The following is a 7,323-nucleotide window of genomic DNA, read 5'->3' as shown; positions in this document are numbered from 1 at the left end:
TAGTATGACATGAATACTACCTTTTCGACCACTACATAAAAGCGATAGTGAAGCCGTATAAAGGCGAGCATCCCTTATAGCAACAACAAATTCCCTACTTATAACCTTTTTTCCCTTAATTCAGGGACTTCAATGGGCCTTACAATAATTCTTTACATTTTCCCCAGACAACGAGAATGAATTACTTAATTGACCTAAATATTTATTTGAACAAAGGAACTTAAACCAGTACTTGAAAATAATGTTTACAATATTATGCCTTCTCTCCCCTCCCCATTCTCTCTCTCAATCCGTCCCTCTCACCCCTCTTCCTCTTTCACACCCACCTTCTCTCTCCCCCACCTTTGATCTCTCTCCACCACTTTCTAATATTCTTATATTTGATTGAACATGTGTGTTGCATTCACTTTATATTTTCTAGAAATCAAACTTAAACAACCCTCCCTATTTGATCGTCTTTCTCTGCTCTCCATCCTCGCTCCTTCACCCCTTGGGCACGTGAAGAAACCAATTTTTTTCAAAGATTGCTTTGGTGTTAAATTAATTTATTGAGCAAAGTTATTAATTTTCATACCAATTTGGACAAAATATTAAGTGATTCCTAGAAGAAAATTTGTGGATATATCACAAAATAGATTTTTTTTATCAAATTTGGCGAGTCAACAAGTAGGGTAAGTCGGGTTTTCAACATGATTTAGCACAATTTTATTCATTGTCCAGTAAGATCTTTCAGATAATATGTAAGCCCCATATGAATTGACCCATGATAAAGGTATAATTTTTAAATAGTTAAGATTTTAATTGATAATTTAATTTAGTTGTATGCATAATTGAGTTTGTTCGGAGTTTTTTGATTGATGAAAATTTAAATGAACCTTAACCTAGTTACATTTGTGCTTTTAAGTTAAAATGTAAACATTTTTATCCAAATTTTGTGATCTTTTCCTATTTTTAAGTATAATTATCTTGATCGTGGTCGTGATCATGTATCGTAGGTTTTCATTTAAAATTTTAACATGGGTTTAAATATTATGATTTGTCAGTTGATAAGAGTTGTTGACATGAGTTTCTAATTTTAATTTTTTAAAGTTTTGATCACAAATAATTACATGCCTATAGTTTTTTTCTAACACGTGATTTAGAGCTAAGTTTAGTAACATTTATGCATTTAAATGCTTTTAAGAATTTGAATGTCCATTAAGTTCTGGTCACTTTTGTTAGTTACAATGAATTCATGTGACTAATATTTTACTTTTACAACATGTATTAAATGTGATTAGCAATGTTAAAATTTTAAACATGCATGATGTCTTGGTTGTGTTAAATGGGTACTACTAATTATCAAAATGGAAAATTTTTTATTGAGCGATTCTATTATTAACACCTTAATTTTATCATTGTAACGTTGTTTTATTTGTTCTACATAAAATAATTGTTAGTAATTCCTTTTATATTAGTATAGTAATAGTATTTAATTGATATTTAATGACTTCTCCTGCACCAACCTAAACTAGTGTTGGCTGTATTTCGATTATTTTTTTAAAATTTTATAATAATGTTTCAGCTATATATCTTAGTTGGGTTATGTATCATAATAAATTTTTGAAGTTGGATTTTAAATTTTTTTAATAAGTTATTAATTGGCAAGATTTTTTTATCTTATTTTTTACATATGTATAGGATTATATACTGGTTATTACTCTTATTTATAGGATGTTGTGTCATTTGAGTTGACATAATTGTGCTAATGCGAGAGTGCTATATATAATGGTTTTTGACCATTTATTGGGTATTTGTGAATCATTAATGACTAAATGTTTACTATTATAGGAATTTTGTGTGTAAACAAAGATCTCCTTTGGTTAGATCTTATTTTTATTTTTAATATCGTATTATATGTACATTTTTAATATCTTCTATGCCGACATTCAGCAGAAGCTTTTAATCCTATAACATGTCGGAAGCCCGAATGACGGCTTCATCAAAGCCCATCTGGAAGCAGCGTTCCTTCGTTCGCTCCAGCTTCTTCTTCTTCTTTCGGAGCATCTTCCTGGATGCCTTCAGCTGAGCATTACGCTGCTCCACACATTTCTTCAAAGAGACACCTCATCTTCCAAGTTTTGTTTATCAGTAGCCAAGGACGAAGCTTGACCTTCAGACACCTCCCTTGCTCTCTGCTCCCGCCCGAGCTTCTCCTCGGCCTTAGTGACCTTGGTTTCGAGCTGGCTTGTTGCCTTCATCCGGGCTTGAGCATCTTGGACCTTGTCACCTATAGCAGCCGACCAAGGAATAGCCTGTCATAAAAATAGGAGAAGGAAAATAAATACAAATCAGGGAAAATAGAGACATGACGAGATGGTACAGGTAAAGAAGAAAGAGAGCGAAACACACCAAAGTAAGTCGAGCCATCAGCTCGGTGCAAGCCTCGGGAAGGTCCACCGTAGCATAAACCTGTTTGTCCTTCGACAACATGAGACCACGTCAGAGATCGGGCTGGGCTTCCCTAGCCAATGCAGGAGCCTTTATCATAATGGAGTTCGAAGAGATAACACCCTATTTTGCGATATAGGTCTCAATGACGTTATCGTCATGATCCCTTTCCCTTTTTCAAGGGTAAACCAAGGCATCTGAAGCTTCCGACCGAGTCTCGTCGGTCAACTCGAAGGAAGGAGTAGGAGAATGGGAGGGGGAAGAAATTGGCACCCGGGTGTCGGGGTCCTCCGGACGAGAGATGCCCGCGGCCGCCCTCTTTAGAGCAAGCTTTTCTTCGGCCTTACGCCGTTTCCTTTCTAGCACTTCCTGGCGGGAAGAAACTGCAAAGATAAAAACACAAGGGAAATGTCAGATACCGGAGATATAAGAAGTAGTGGATTTCTATAAGTAAAATAGTAGAAAAGAAAAGCAAGTAAAGCATGCAACAAGGAAAACAAGGTGTTACCACTACTCCATAGGGCGAACAACCAGTCTCTATCCCGACTACTGGTTAACGAAATCTTGGGAGCTTTCACAGACACTAAAGACCCGTAGGCTATAGCCTCTTCGGGCTCAAGGACAGGCATCATTAGCCGAGTTGGATCGACCTCACGCCAAACCCCGAACTCTGCCAAATAGATGCCAGAGATGTAGCACCAGTGCGTGTGACTCTTCTCATTACAGGAATTGGTGAAACACCAATCCCCTAGGCCAGCTCTTTGGCCGATGATGTAGAAACCCAGAATTTTCCTATTCCTACGGAAGTCGTAGTGGAACCAGAACAACCGGATCGAAGGCTTGATCTTCGCCTCCAAGCACCGACATTGAAAACTGTTGATGTGTATAAATCTTTTAGGATCCATCTGAGTGAAGCCAATTTTCATTTGCCTAAATAGGCTCGTCACCAACTTTAGAAGTGGGACACGAAAGCTACATTTAAGAGCGGCTTCAGAAATCCTGATGGCATAGTCTCCATAACTCGACGGGACGGGAGAGGTGTGAAAAATTCGATCCGAACTCTTCGGATGGTAGAGATGGTAGGCCCTCCTCGGGATTTGGGATCTGTCATAGAATTTATCTATGTAAGTCTTCTTTAGTTGCGATGAATTATTGACAGCCGGTGTGACGCCCTCAAACTCGGGGTTAGGAATGAGGACCCACAACACCAATAAACTAATATAATAACAGCAGAATTATAATAAACCTCGAAACTAACAGAATCTAAATAGGATAAAGTATGAGACAATATTACAACTACCAACCAGAGTAATATTTATACAACCCTTAATATAAATAAAACCAAATTATTTGATTCTGACTTGGAATCGACAAATAACCCAAAAGTATATGATTCAGCTATTAGACTTCCCACCAACTCTTGGTGCTTGCTCACACAGTATCTACTTGATCTGGCAACTGGAATCCCACCACACGGTAGGGACCGCCAGGAACGCTCTTGCGAGTGGTGCGCCTAAGTCTGGTCATCTTCTTGTTTAACTACCATTGTTAGATCATACAAATAAATGAGCAAAGAAGTTAAGCAAGTAACTATATAAACGGTTCTAAATATCAGTATAACATAATGACTAAGGAATTCTATATCCAGTAAACTAGGTGGAAGCATTATATCAACTTTCTGGAAAAAGGGGTTTCAAAAGAGGGTTTTAGGGCTTTCAATATTCAAGTCAGTATAATCAACATTTCTCAAGATCATTCGACAGGGTTCTCGGAAAAGTTCACCCTTTAAAAGGCAATCATACCAAGCTTTGAACATAAATATATGAAAGTAACGTGACAGGGTTCTCAAATAAAATTTCTCAGAAATTCAAGGAAGATTCAATTGAAACTATTCAATTTCAAATCAAAAGATAACCATTACGCTTATTGCAACATCTATAAAACTTTTACTCTCGATATTTAACAACAAATAACCCTTGATTGGAATATCCATCTTTTAAATATAATATGGGTGATCAGCCCGTACTGACCTCCATCCGGTCATTAAGGTACCTATGGCATTATTTCAGCCTTATATTGGACCAGCCCCGCTAATCTCTTACGTGACTGGACTAGTCCCACTAGCCTCTTACATCTCTATCCAATCCTTTTGGAATTCATTTTTGGAAAACCTTTATATTGGAATATAAGGAAGTTTGGCTAAATTTATTTTAACATTACTGATATATGAAATCGTTTGGACTCATTCAAGTCGAAAGTCATTCTTAGGTTCAATTCAAGAATTCGAAAGAAATAAACGAATTGAGAATAAAGGTATCAAAAGTGAGGAAATGATCAACCGTCAAGTAAGAAAATATCAAGGCTGTTATCAGGATAGTTCAAAGAACGATACATAATCATGGTACATGATTAATCTCATAGGAATTTAGGTTAACAAGGTATGAATTATGAAAGGTTTATTACGTCGCTAGGGTGAATGATAACAAAGATAGAAAAATATGACAACAGGGTATAAGTTATTGAAATAAGGGATTGTTATCAGGGTTTATCACAAGGATCAATAACAACATTACAAAAATTATTTACTTTATCAATGCATAACATCAACAATCTCTCTATAATAAATTCATAATAGAAGGCAAAGTTACTTTTCTTAAAAAGCTTTCCTATTTTACGGAGTTCGAGGTACTGCCACCTAAGATCCCTTTTCCCTTCCCAGCCTGAATGCCTTCGCTTTCCAAATCTACGATTCAAAATAAAACCCTAATTAGAAACTTGATTGATTCCCGATATTTCTCAAAACGTCTAACTTTCTACCCCAATCACGATATTCACTTATCTTATATACTTATACTACACGTAACACATAATAGGTTACACTTTTATACACTTTATCTCACCAAATAACATGATACTATACACATAGCAAGTAATCACATAATCATATAATCCGACACCGGATCTTAGTAAATCATATCGACTATGCTTCTTATACATATGTTTATACTTTCTTTTCAAAAATCGGGCATGGCGCATTCGTAACTACGCCTACCCTTATATCACAATTATAATCAACAATATTCACAAAAAATCTCTAATCGATCATACTTAAAATATATAGCATGCAATTGTTATTCATAAGATTAACAACTTTACCAAATCAAAATGATAACATGCAACTCTACTTTTAGGTCTCGTTTTCTTATTTTCTTTACAAACCGAATATACCTCTTAGTAATCACACAAAATCACACCTTGTACATGCAAATCCATCCTAGCATATAATCGAACTCGCAAGTCATAAATCCACATATTAATTTTATCAATCCTCAAATCATCACGCATAATCTCGATTTGAAAAATCAAGTTAAACATATAATTTGACTTTAAAATCATACGAACTAAATTTATGAATAAAAAAACATACAACCGAATTTGTTCACATAACTCGAATCAAAACTAACGAACCAAAATCATATCATCGAATTTATTCTATAACTCAAACTAAATTCTTTTAAAACCAAAAGTTCCATTTGGGTTTTTTAGAAGAACAACATACAACAATCAAATAGAGGTTTTTAGGGATTGTAGAACTTAGTCTAACATCAATATTCACCACCGGCTCACCGAAATTCATCACCGATGGCGGTAAGGGTTCGTGGTTTCCAAATTCGGCCCCCAACTCGAAAACTCACCGATTTTTCTCAAACAAAATCATAGCAACTAACATGCAAGCATTCAATAACAAATTTCTGCAAAATCGAAGCAAGAAACCGAGAAGATATCACCATTCAGACCAAACACAAACATACATATATGCATGCATGCAACTTTGTGTATATATAAGGTAAGAGAAGCTCAAATCCTAAGTTGGATTTGAGTTTTACCAAGAGAATCGAAGAAAAACAAGAGGAGAGAGACAGATACCGAGAGAGAGAGTGAGAGAGAGGGAGAGAGAGAGAGAGAGAGAGAGAGATAGCTCGAGAGAGAGAGAAGTGAGAGAGAGAGAGAGAGAAAAAGAGTGGAGACGGGGAAAAAAGAAAAGGGAAGAGGTAGTATATATGGTGCAAGGGCACCATGGTCTTTTCACCATAAAACAAAAATCTGATTTTCTTTTTTAATTTCTTTTATGCAAAAATTCCATTCTTGCATTTGAAATATAATATAAAAATGCTTTTTTAAAAAAAAGTGCCATAATTATATTTTTAAATCAGAGAATATAAAATTAGTTCTCTCCCTGTATTTTATGAATATTTTTGAGTGAACGAATTAATTTCTATGGATTTATAAATAAATCCCCAATAATAGAAATAAACTCTGGAAAATTATTTTGAAATATCCAAACATCAAATTAATAATTTTGAAAAGTCCCTAGGACTATTCTAGAGATAATAAAACAAATTTTGCACCTTGATCATATTTAATAATTTTATAAAAATATATAAGGATCAATTAATCCTTATTTTAATCACATAATTCTCTGAAAATAATTTTAAAAACTCGTGAATCACAGATTCATACTCGTAACTTTAGAATAATATATATTCACACAATAACATCAAACATATTTCACATTTGTACACTTAAACACATTATTCCCATTGAATAGCTGATTACGCGGGTAACAATTATCCGATAATTCAAATAACGATATAACTTTCTCATTGCGATCCAAACCACAAAAACACACAAGAACTCAATATTTACATAACTTATTATAATACTCAATTTTATTATTCTTAATCCTTCTCATTTAATTCATCCTTTGAATAACAACTCCCGTTCTACCTGACGGCCTAACAATCATAACTTAAACATTTTCGCTGACTCATCAAACTTGAACGAGACTTTGCCCGTTCCTTATTACTATTTCACAGAAATTTCATATAAGTC

The sequence above is a fragment of the Apium graveolens genome, chromosome 11 (assembly GCF_009905375.1).
Source record: "Apium graveolens cultivar Ventura chromosome 11, ASM990537v1, whole genome shotgun sequence".
Taxonomy (NCBI): Eukaryota; Viridiplantae; Streptophyta; class Magnoliopsida; order Apiales; family Apiaceae; genus Apium; species Apium graveolens.
This window is presented reverse-complemented; position numbering follows the sequence as displayed.